Consider the following 12,838-nt stretch of genomic DNA (forward strand, 5'->3'; position numbering starts at 1 on the left):
GGGTAGCTACCCCCTCCCTCCTCAGTCAGATTTTGTCTGTATCGCCAGTTGCTTGCCTAGGTCTCCTCACCCGCTTAAGTTTTCTCATTCTTCTCACATGCATGTTACTGTACAAAGCGATGCCTACAAAGAAGGCTAGATAAGCTACGGTTTTTTTTTTAATCTTTTCCTCAAACTCAACCATTAGATCAGTTTTAGTAAACTCAGTCTGTGTTGCCCGACTGTAGTGATCCAAAGGTATTTAATTTTTAAAAACTTCATTGGCAGCTTCTTTCAGGAAAGAGGGAAACTCCTGAGTATTTCTTGCATTTTTAATTCCATCCAGTAACATGATCTTAGCCATGCTGCTCACATTGTTTTCCTAGTTTTCATGCATTCTGGATAGTTTCCCCATAGTTTGCCTATGCCGTTTACCAAAACTGAAAAGTGAGACAACCCTACGGTCCCTAAGATGGGGGCTACGATGATCTCCATCTTTCTCTCTCCTCACAGTAGGAACTTGGTGCGTATCAGTGGTTTGTTTCGCCTCGGACTGAGTCAATTAGGTACAACATTGGTGTGCGTGTCAAAACGTTCTATGCAAATTCATATCCATGCAATTTTCGGCGAATCTGTAAACCACTTTCGGAGTTTCTCCTCCATCCGCCATCTTTGATTCAAGGGAAGGAAGGGCCTGAAAACGAGTAAGATAATTTCCTCGCCAGTCCTTCGCGGAAGTCAGATTTCTTTTGCACAGGACACCCAGATTCCTACACAACTTTCATTCATTCATTCATTCATTTCATTTGGCTAGCCTGTGGTTGACTGCCCTCTCAAACAATGACATGGTAACGACTCACGCTTTTGGGTTGTATTTGTCTCAAACTTTGCTTTTAAAGTTTTCACGGTTTTGGAGACCGAAAATCGACTTTAAAATGCGTTTGAGGAGGAAGGAAATGTCGTCAAACTCTTCAGAAGGTGAGTGTAGAGATTTTTTAAATTAATTACCCGTTAACTGAGCATTGCGAATTTTGAGTGGTAACATGGTTAAATTAGCTTCACACAAACGGATTAAGCTAGACAGTAACTATGAATTCGTATTTCATTAAGGCATTGTAGCGATCAAACTAGTATGCGTCTCTGTTCTATTCAAAAAGCAGTTTTTTGATGCATGAAACCAAAATGTATAGAAATAGCTTTGTGATGAAAATTTATGCTGCGCGCAGTGAGAAATTGATGTCGTGGCAGATTAAGCGCATGGCGGCCATGTAGTTGTAACGTGAGATTTCTCAAGCCTCTCGCAGAGCATACTTCGACTGTTTCAAAAGAGAACGAAATAAGTTCATTACATGAAGGGGTCGTGTCTTATTTACTCCGTAAGAACGGTAAATTATTGTTCATAATAAAATAGCAAAGACGGCCTATCAGGAAGTAAATAGCGATTCCAAAGACAAGCAATGAAAACAAAAATTTAGTTCTCTAAAACGCGGAAGTTGAATAATTTGCTGTTCGCGATTCATTGTTCATAGATGAAATTCTGATTTCAGCGGTTGGAACCAAAATCCTTTTACTGAATTAAGTGAACGTTGAGCACCGATCTGAAATTTGAAAATTAGTTTGAAACAGTGTGAAACGCTTGAACGCCTTTATATCATTTGACACGTTTCCAGCATAAATTACCTCACAACCGTCATTTTTACAACCTTGAAAATGAAGTCATGATAATTTCGAACTTCGGATTTTTTCGCTTGTGTTCATTTTTACAATAAAGAATCGAAAAATTGTCAAATACTTTGTTCGTGGCTAGGCTGACGCGGCGTTTCGTCTCGGCCAAGAGACTGTTCAGAGACCTTCAGAATTTATATGCAAACTCGTTTGTATCACGCCCAAAGTCCCGTTCGCAAATTCATGATGTTAGCAGTCTGGCGCCGGCTCAGCTATCGCAGAAGGATTCCCAACCGCACGTAAACGCGTTGAAATTTATTCAATAAAGAATTTTCATTTTTAGGTGTGAAACTTGTCTCAATAAAGCGAGAACACAATAATTAGAAACGAAAAAACAAACACTGGGGAACTAGAGCTAAGAAAAGGAACGATCGCAGCGAAATAATAGATACCCTGACACTAAATCTTAAAGTGTAATCCAGCGCCTTAATTGAAGGAGACCGACGACCAGTATGTAATAATTATAACTGTGATAATCTTAAAATGAATCAGAGCTGTTAAGTAGCTTGCGAATATATATATATATGTTGAGGTAAATGGACCGTATTAACATTTCCAAAATATTGTAAAAAGAACATCCTTTTCCTGAAAAGGGTTTAATATGATACCACTATCTAATCAGACTGAATTCGATGGCGAGGATAGTTCTTCATACAAACCAAATCAAGACTACAAAGAAACGTAAGCTTGCATAAGTGCATGAAGGTATTGCAGTATTCACGAAATCGAAAAGGCCACATTTGCGATCCACGCCCAAGAAGCGCAAAATACTATTTATACCAACTTTAATCTCATGGGTGCGGCCTCACGCCTCACAGGAAGCGATGAATATGAGTGAGGGAGTAAGTCTTGTGATTTTAGCAAGGAATTATCTTGCTTACATTTGCCCTTATCCAAAAAGTTTCTCCAGCCGGTTTCAGCCTGCCTCAAATGTCTGTTTTCGCTGAGTCCAGTCAAGCGCTATTGATAACAGGTTGACTTGTGGCAAGTGTTATTAGCTTGTAGATCGATTTTATGTGAATTCGTTCAGGAATTTTTGATAATATTTGAGAGTGATTGGAGAAAAAGATAAATGTGTAGAAATTGAGAAAAATGAGAAATAAAAAGATTTAACGAAGTCTTTTAATATTTAGAATTTTAAGTAAATAATTGAGATATGAACGCCAAAAACAATCTACCCCATCACCGAAGTGTTTCTGAGCGGTTCTGTAAATTCTTTATTCGTCTTTTAATCCCTACTAAATCCAGCGACATTGCTCATCTTCAGGCAACTAATCGCCCACTTTTCGAAGAAAAGCTCTTTTTCCCTTTAGGCAATTAATCAATCACCCCGGCTCTTCAAAGAAAAGAGTCTGTATTCTTATTCTACGTTATGTTAACTTCAAATTCAGGACTTTATTGTTCATCAATCGTTAAGAATAGAAAAAAAGACAAAATTCCTTCGAACAGTACAAAACGTCTCTAGAACACACTGCCGAATGCTGATATTTGATTTCGGGAAGTAAAACCTTGTTTATTTGCCTTTTTTGGGCGAATTAAGCGGAAGTGGAATAATTTTCTTTTACTAACATTCGTTCATTCGCATTATAGAAATTCTGAAATTTAGAGGATCAAAATTAAATTTTTCAAAATTCGGTCAGTTTTTGATGCACAGGCATGGACTTGAATGAGCCTCAAAAATTGCTAAGAAAAATGGTCAAAAAGTGAGCCTAAACACTGTAACTACATGATGTCGTATTAATTGCCAAAAGGTTAGGCACAAACACGATAGAAAATTAGAGACATAATAACAGGTTCGTAAAAAATCTTCCAAACCAAAAACGCTACCAGACGAACTTTAAATTCATTGTGCCATAACACATTGTTTTTAAGGCTCACTGAACTTGACGTTTTATTCTTAATCCCTTTAAACTGTTGATGAAACGAACTTTCAAACTTTTCAAGCTTGAAATGTTACTGATTAAATTAGTCTTGTCTTTCTTTATCGGCAATTGTTTTATTCGAATTGTAATAACGTCTGCTTTTGGGTAGCTATTAACAAGCAATATATATGGAGAATAATAGACGACATAATTCTTTTCTCACACCACATCAAATTAAAAATGCGGTAATCTTCAGGGGAAAGAATTTAACAAGAATAAAATAATCAAGGAAAATTAAGGATAAAAAGGTGACACGACGTTTCGAATTCGATCCTTATTAATTAAAATATTCGTATAGCAAAATCAAACACGGAAGTGAAAGCATTGTCAGAATCACTGGCAGTAATTCTACATTTATTTAAAACAGAAATTAACAAAATGGAAAGGCAACTCAGACAAGATGCCGTTAAAATTTATTGACCACAACAAAAAAAGGCTCTCCACAATTCAGAAAATTAAAGAGAAGAATGAAGACATTGTGAGAAAGGCTACCGGGAGTTTAAAACGTTGACATGTGGAAATCCTTTTTTCTTTTAACTCCCAGCTGTCAATAAAGTATACACTGGCTGGATTGAGGGATTAGAATACTACAGCACACTTTTACGGTACAATGTATTGACAAGGTGGCTCTCTTGAGCTTATTTTAAAACTGCGTTTAAAAATAACCCAAGAAGACTATTCTGATCCACTGTGAAAAGGAACAGATAATTAACCAAAATGAGACTATTAAAATTTTCTGACAGTTGAACTTCCTTAGCAACCTCAGTTTAATGCATAACTCTTGTAATATTTTGTGGAATTTGTTATTTTTTATTCTTCACCCCGTTATAGTACGCATTTGTACATTAAACATCTACTGCTCGTCATAAAAGAGATCATTGTTCTTTTAGTGAAATTATACAAATTCTGGCATCATACAGGACACACGAGCTTGAAGATGAGAAATCAGGACACGACTTAGAATACTTAGTGAAGGAAAATCAAACAATTCATGCAGTCGCTTTCGCTACAGTCCCAGTGATAGAGACTAAACTGCCTAAAAATGTTTATTTACAAGTCTCACGTATTCCATCACACAATTCATGCAGTCGCTTTCGCTACAGCCCCAGTGATAGAGACTAAACTGCCTAAAAATGTTTATTTACAAGTCTCACGTATTCCATCAAACAATTCATGCAGTCGCTTTCGCTACAGTCCCAGTGATAGAGACTAAACTGCCTAAAAATGTTTATTTACAAGTCTCACGTATTCCACAGAAAATTAAATAGAAAAATATCCGCTTTGACGGCTTATTCCATTGCTCTATTCCGTTAATCTTCACCATTTATTGCAAATTCTGTGATTTTGTTTCACTGGTCATGTAAAACCACTCTAAACTAAACGTGTGAATGGCTAACTATATATATAGGATAGCCTGATCTTGTATGTACGTAGGTTGTATGATTAGTCAAGAGAGGCAAGCGAATGCCATGGATCGATATAACATATTTCAGTGAAAAAATGGGTTACTGAACAAAACTATCGAATGATCGATGCAAATTTTTGTAAGCCAAGCGCACCAGTTAATTTTTGTTATTGAAATAAGTCTCAGAATTGCCCCTCTACCTCGAAAGGCTACGTTGTATATATACAGTTTATAAATCTGATATGAATAGCTGTACTCGTCTTATAACTTGCCCCTCGATTACTGACCAAGCAACGCAGCGATAAGAAGCTGTAATCTCTGAGATAGCAAAACAAACTAGATATAAAGTAAGACTGAGAATTATTAGTCACCGGAAACAAACGTCATCAGCAATTCGCCTGAACATAAATTTATTGAATACAACTCGACTGAAGAGGTTGATCAATTACTAAATATCCAGGATCTGAAGAAGAGGGATCTCTCTTACTTTTTTTTTCTTTTTTTCTCTTAATAAGTATAAGGAGTAAAAGGATCATTTTGCTCGCTTAGTTAGGTTAGAACCGAAACAGGAACTTGATTGCAAATTTCTACTACTTGTAACTTCGCAGTCCAGACTACACAAATGTAACATAACATAACAACATTTTATTCAGGAGTCTTCAATACCAATACAAAAACATCCTGAAAAGGGAAATCGTGAGGTTAACCCTGCGGTATAAAAACAATTTCCCCAACTAAAAACTTACAAAATATTTTAAAATTTCTAGAACTAGGTAAAATTCGATGGCTACTGATTCAATAAATATTCAAGTTAATTTTAAGTCTACTCTTAAACAGATAATGATTCGGCATGTACAATATATCCTGGCAAGTCACTCAATTTCCTTACAATGCGAATAAAGAAAAAATATTTTTAGCAATTACAAACCGCTCTTCTCAAGTAAAGTTAGCTCTTGTATGTCGAGTAGTTTTGGCAAACTCAAAGAAACATGGGAAAGAGAGGTGATCAATACCAAAAACTATCTTATAACATTGAACCAGAGATAGAAATCCTCTTCTCTTCTCTAGTGTTTGCCACTTCAGTAAGCTACAACGATGTTCATAACTCATTTCGCCACGTTTCTGCCCTAGGTAAAGCAAGTCGCGAAGCTCTTCTTTGAACCTTTTCAAGCGCCACAATATCGTTAATCTACTACGGGCTCCAAACAGGAGCCGCATACTCAAGTTAAGGCCTGACCAGTGACTTGTAGAGCTGCGAAAACACATCCTAGTTATTTGTTCCGATGGACCGCTTTATGATACCCAATTCCATATTTGCCTTATTCACCGTTGCAAACACATGCTTGCCCCAGGACAGGCCAGAAGAGATGGCCACCCCGAAGTCCTTGGTGTTCTCTACCGACCTAAATTGCCCTCCCAGCGAATAAATAGGTTTGGTTTTATCCTTTCTCTGTGTAATACCTGTTGATCACATTGGTTCGCTGGTGTGCGGCGAAATACCCTGATCATAGACAAAATACCGGGCGTCATTTCGGACAAAGCAGTTGGTCAGTGCGAGCTTATACCTAATACAGAAAACAAGCTTAGATCTTCCGTTGATCACCAAGTAGGCAAAACGGTAGACTTCCTTTTCAGTTATCGCTTCTCACTGCTACTAATGTATCATTGATAACCGGGATTGCTCGATATGTAAAGGAAACATGGACCTTTATTTATAAAGTTTGGCATGCATTGGTACGAAAAGACACAGACGCCTGGTCAGCATCGAGTGCCTCAGTATAGTGTACGTTTTAAAATACAGGATAACAGGTAATGAATATATGTAAAACACAGCATTTATCTTTGTAAAGCCTTGCTCCTTTGGCCACTACGCACTTCTTCCCTAAAAGGTAAAATCACTTAAATAAAATGGCTCTGCATGTTTAATTTTGTCTTACTATAAAATATATTGTATTTCATTCGAATAAGTGTGAATAAAATTGAATTAAATTGAATTGAATTAATGTTTTGGTTGATACGAAAGATAAAAAAGAACACACTGTGGTAAAGAATACAAGAGACAAATTTAATTTACAAATGTCCACAATAGATCTAAAATAAACTGCTAAGCTTTCACTCTCGCTTCGTTTAAAAAGTCTCATTCGTTTGATTCCATCAGAGTGATTCCCATAGTTTCCCTCAGTATATCATGCTACTTCCAGTATAGTAGTATAAATTCCACAAAACAAGTTGGATGATTTTTACTTCATCATGTACTATTGCATTGAAGACAGCACTGATTATATTGCCCGCAACTGTGGCCGAGCGGTTATGTCCGTGGAATTCAGGTAATCCGGGAGGTCTAGTGTTCTATTCCATGATCTCTGACTGGCATGCTAGAGGCAGACTTTTCACGGTGGTTTCGATTTCAACTCCTCAGCCACGCTGATAACAGCACCACTGGCCTGCCCCCTGCAAGTGTTTTCTTCCCATGTTAGTTTCAGGCTAAATTCAGTTATTCTTTTGTAAAGATTGAATGCTTTGCGCCGCTTTCACTCTGCGCTATCAACATTCAATTGGCTGAGATTGTATTTACTGTTTTTGATTTTTGGCCGATCAGCAAAGAAAGAGATACAAACAGAATAGGTGGTGGAAGAGACATAAAGGGAAATCTATGTGCTTTCGAAATCACTTCCTTTTTACAGTAATACTCAAAACGTAGAGGAAAACAAATTTGTAAATTTTCTCCACTGTACGCCGGTTTTAATCTCTTCTGGGGAAAAAATAGGCTTAAAGCAGATTTAAACTGAAGGAGTCCGTCAGCGACCGTGAGCGAAATAAGCTGTTTCTTTTATTTTAACCAACTTTTCTTCTTGCTTTTACGTTTAACATATCATTTTTCTTTTCAATTCAGAATGAAGTGCAAACATATGATGTGATTTGCATATTAAGACTTCCTGGTGGAAATGTAGAGGAATCTTTTCTGCACAAAACAGTAAGCCAAAGCGGGTAGCAAACGATTAAGGCAGATTTAAACAACATTACAAATTAGCGAAGGAATAAGTGTTTAATCATTTCGACCAATTTTTCTTCCCGTCGCTACGTTTTACAAATAATCCATCTTCCCAGAATGAAGCGCAAACAAGGAGATTCAGAAAGACCCTTCTGTGAAAACGTAGCGGAATGAAAACAAATAATCTTTTCTGCAGAAAACATTAAACGTAGAGCAGATTTAAACAAGATTGTATATAACAATGTAATAAGCTATTTGTTCATTTTGATTAATTTCCCTTCCTGTTATCAATCTTTACAAATAATTGAGTTTCCCAGAGTGAAGTACAAATATGTTAGTAAGATTTGCATAAAACTTTTTGCGAAAAAATTAGACCGTTTTTGGATATTTCTTTAGGCAAGATCTCCGTATGTTCTCCATTTTCCGTTGAATACTGATGTTGTGCGCATGTCACTACTCAGATCTTCGCAAATAAGTGCGAACGTGTTTTGGATGGCGTTTCGCGTTTTAATGTACACAAATTGTACCAAAATAAACTTTGAGTCAGTTATCTTCCTCCAATTAACTTTAAGCGTTGCATCATCAGGTTTATTCGTTGGCTTTATAAGCAGGCCAGCAGTGCACTAAGAATCATTGGTTTCACAAGATAGCCTCCAAGCTGATTAGTGGCCCAGCAAGATGATTACCAAAGTGAGCAGTGCCCTTGTCTTTACTCTGGCCATACTGACGTTCTTAACAGGTAACACTCTCTTTCATAATATAGTAATTTTTGAGATCGTTAACTTAATTTTTTGCTGCTCTAGGTGTATATAAAATAACTTTACTCGCCAAAATATAGAGTGAATATATGAGTAAAAACATTTCTGATGAAGATTCACTTTCCGTTGACAGAGGCCAGGACCGGAGACGCCGTGCAAGTAAAGTTGCGTTACAATCTTAATTTTAAAGCTTCGGATTCTGAGGTGCAGGACATATTGAAAAAGGCAGACCTTGAGAGCCATGGCTTCATCAAAGAAGTTTCTTCCAGGCAGGTGAAAGAGCCTGGGACGAACACAGTCGAATATCAGGTAATAATAATAATAATAATAATAATAATAATAATAATAATAATAATAATAATAATAATAATAATAATAATAATAATTATAATAATAATAATAATAATAATTTATTTTCAAAACGCTTATTCCTAAAATTCTAGAAGCGCTTCACATCAAAACTGCCTTAATATTAAAAAATTTAAATATAACTAAAATAAATAAAAACTGAAAATCAATTCCCAGGGTTTAAAAACTTTTTCCTTAATCTTATTAATCTTCCCTAATCTTATTAATAAGCCTTTCCAAAAAGGAAAGTCTTCAGGCCTTTCTTAAAGCTACCTACGGAATCGTATATTCTTAGCTCCAGTGGAAGGGCATTCCAAAGCTGGGGGGCACATATAGAAAATGCCCTGAACCCGCACGATTTTAAATTGTTCTATTATGCCTTCAGAAGTTGCATATTTCCTGATCTAAGGCTATGGCCAGGTATAAAAGTGTAAAAATTCCTGAAGATAAACAGGTGCCATACTATTCACTACTTTATATGTATACAATAAGACCTTAAATTCTACGCGCTGTTCAACTGGCAACCAATTAAGCTCCATTAGTACTGGAGATATGTGATCATTTTTCCTGGACAATGTAACTAACCTAGCGACAAAGTTCAGCACGTATTGCAGGCGCTGGATCTTATACTTGGGAAGTCCATACAAAAGTGCATTAGAATGTTACTATTATGTGGGAAAATACGAGTTAATTAAAAGAAAAAAACTCCGTCTCCTTGTCATTGGTTAGAACAGAGTAGCTAACTAAAACACAGTGGTGGATCGACGCTAAAAGTTTGGGGTGGGAGGGTTCAGCCCACTCTATAAGGAGTCAACTGTTACTAGAAACTATTAAAACGTACGTTATCAAAACTGTCCGGTGAGTTTTAGAGGATTTGGCTTGTAACGTCCCCTAAACCCCGATAAAAATTCAAGCCCCTCATCGATTTCCCCCCCCCCCCCCCTCCTCTCCCTGAACACGAATAAAAAGTGGTGGTGGTTCACTTAAGAATAATTTGAAAAGCGTTCTATGTTAAAATTAAGTGTCATTTGTTATCATATAACGTTTGACTACCTCTCAATCAGGATTTAATTATCAACGTCTTTTCGTCTTCTCCAGGAATCGTACCTCTACTACAAAGTAGTAAACTGTTCAAGGACTCAGGAGGTTAAACAAGAAATGGACTCTTTGATACCTGGTAATTAAAGTTTCACACATTTATTCACTCATTCACTCATCCAGTCATTGTCATTTATTCATTTGTTTATTCATTTTTTTTTTTATTTCCATTTACCCAATGCTGTGAGATAAATAAAATAAACAACGATATTTCGGAGATGTGAATATGTCGAGTCAAAAGATCCAGTAAAATCACTAAGATCCGAAATCCAAGGCAATCTGAGAAACATTTACATTCATGATTCAACTGCATATTGGGTCATTTATTGTTTCTTGAAAACTAAGGATTCGAACGCTTCATTATGGTATGTTTTTAAGTGCTGAAAACCAGTTGTTTCTTCCCTCTCTCTCTCAGGTATGTTTGGAGACAACTTCGACGCCTCCATGCTAAGCAAGGAAACAAATTCCACAGACAAGATGGGTCAGTGCAGAGTGGGACTGGAGCTTATTTTCAGGAAACCTGGGAACGACTTTGGCCGCCAGACAGCTGACATGGACGAGAGTGAAGAGGTGGATGAAGGCCAGTTGAAAGCGCACGGATTCCGGTTTTATGGCAAGAAAGTCTCTCTGCGACCCGAAACGCGCTTTGATATGGACGAGAGTGAAGAAGCTGATGAGGGAAGCTTAAAGATCAATAGTGGTATCGGAGTTGGTCAGAAAACCAGCAACTTCTGGGGTAGCAGCCGGCGTCGCAGCTCTCGTCGCCGCTCCAGCTCTCGTCGCCGCTCCAGCTCTCGCCGCCGTTCTAGCTCTCGTCGCCGCTCCAGCTCTCGCCGCCTCTGGGATCGCCGCCGGTACAGACCTCGCCCCCCGCCCAGGCCTCAACCCCCGCTCAAGCCTCTACCCCCGCTCAAGCCTCAACCCCCGCTCAAGCCTCAACCCCCGCTCAAGCCTCAACCCCCGCTCAAGCCTCTACCCCCGCTCAAGCCTCAACCCCCGCTCAAGCCTCAACCCCCGCTCAAGCCTCAACCCCCGCCCAGGCCTCGCCCGACTCGCCGCCGGAAATAATCGTCTATCGTCGCCGGTTTGGACGTTAGTCCATATCATGATAATCAGCCATGAGTGTATTAGATACCCAAAAGTTAAAATAAAGCATATAGAGCGCGCGTTTTTCCTTTTTTTTTTTCGTTTTAAATCCAGATAATATGTTTCTTAACCGTGTTGTTGATTAAGACGTCGTATACTGAGCTGTTTGAATAAGCCATTTCTTAAATGCTAATTGCCTCATTTTCAAAACGTTCCTGAAACGCATCCCAGCGTACCGGAAAACCATTAAAACGAATGCGAGTTTCATTATTTTGAATGAAAAAAGATAGGCTAATATGAAAAGTTTTGGCCTTAGTCTCGTTTTGGGATAGAGGTAAAAGAAACTAGGAAATGACCTCTTGTTTATCAGTTTTGGTTCGCGTCGGATGCAGTATTTCAGATGAGTTGACAGAAATAATTTTTAATGATTTATTAAGCCATTTTTCTGGTACAGAATTAGAAAACTCGAGTAGAATCTCCAACTGTATGAAGTTAATAAAGCAGAAATAAACTCATGGTTAAAAGTGATCTTTAACAGAAGCCTAATTACTGCGTTGGGAAAGGTTGTTCTTTGTTCTATTTCATGACACCGTTTCTTGATATAAATTTAGTTGCACGGAAAAACCTTTTTTACAATTTTTAAAAACACTTGAAGATGACAGCTTGACGTGAAAACAAAAAAAGATGATAAACGTCTTTTAAAGCAACGTTTTTAATAAATCATAGAACTTAAATTAAGTTCCAGTTGAAACAACAGATCAGCCACAACAACTCCTCACTTTTCGCAAAGCATGCGAAACAAGTTGGAATTTGAGATTACTCATTATATCACTGACACACAAACATATCAGAACTTGGCTCCAAATTAAGAATGACATATAATTCAGTTGGCGACACAAGTATACTCCGAAACAAGAAATCCGAGTTCTTCATTGGCAAATAGAAGTCGGATTTCTTTTTTTCCGAGTATGATATGTCTGTGTCACTGAATGACTAAAATATACCATCACATTTATTCCAGGCCATTAACTCCAGATTAATGCACCCAAAAAACTTTAACTAGCCACTTACACCTCATCTAGAAAGGCTACTAAGGACAAAAAGTTAAAACAACTAAGCTGTACTTTGCAGAAAATAATTGTCAAAGTAAACTTTGCTTGACCTCTGACATTCACACCATGAAGGTGGAAAAGGTAGCTCAAAAATAGTACTAACCTCTTACTAACCGGGCGCGAGGGCCGTACTGGGGAATACTGGCCCGAGGTCGTGGCAGTACGGACCGAGCGCAGCGAGGTCCGTACAAAAACGACCGAGGGCCAATATTCCCCAGTACGGCTCGAGCAAGCTAGGTTAGTAAGTAGTTTATTACATGGCACTCGGAGCAAACTTGTTTATTAATAAAAACGCACTTCCGGTCACCTGAATTCAAAGGGTTTCCCGCGTGACGTGTTTATGATGACGCGAGCAACCCAGAAAAGCTCAGAAAGAACAAGCTTCGGTACCACGAGTTTAAAAGGAAATTTAC

General features: G+C 37.9%; 1 protein-coding gene across 6 annotated transcripts in view; it reads left to right on the forward strand.

Annotated features, from left to right (window-relative positions):
• Nucleotides 1-782: 782 nt before the first annotated feature.
• LOC146488159 (uncharacterized) overlaps nucleotides 783-12,838 on the forward strand; it is a 538,028-nt gene continuing 525,972 nt past the window's right edge. For 5 of the 6 annotated variants that reach the window (XM_085121821.1, XM_085121804.1, XM_085121849.1 and 2 more), the window contains exon 1: nucleotides 783-957. The gene's annotated coding sequence lies outside the window, so the exon portion shown is untranslated. The remainder of the gene's footprint in view (nucleotides 958-12,838) is intronic. The other variant, XM_085121829.1, reaches the window with a different exon arrangement.

The sequence above is a fragment of the Pavona decussata genome, unplaced genomic scaffold (genome assembly GCF_977016875.1).
Source record: "Pavona decussata unplaced genomic scaffold, jaPavDecu1.1 SCAFFOLD_11, whole genome shotgun sequence".
NCBI classification, from domain to species: Eukaryota; Metazoa; Cnidaria; class Anthozoa; order Scleractinia; family Agariciidae; genus Pavona; species Pavona decussata.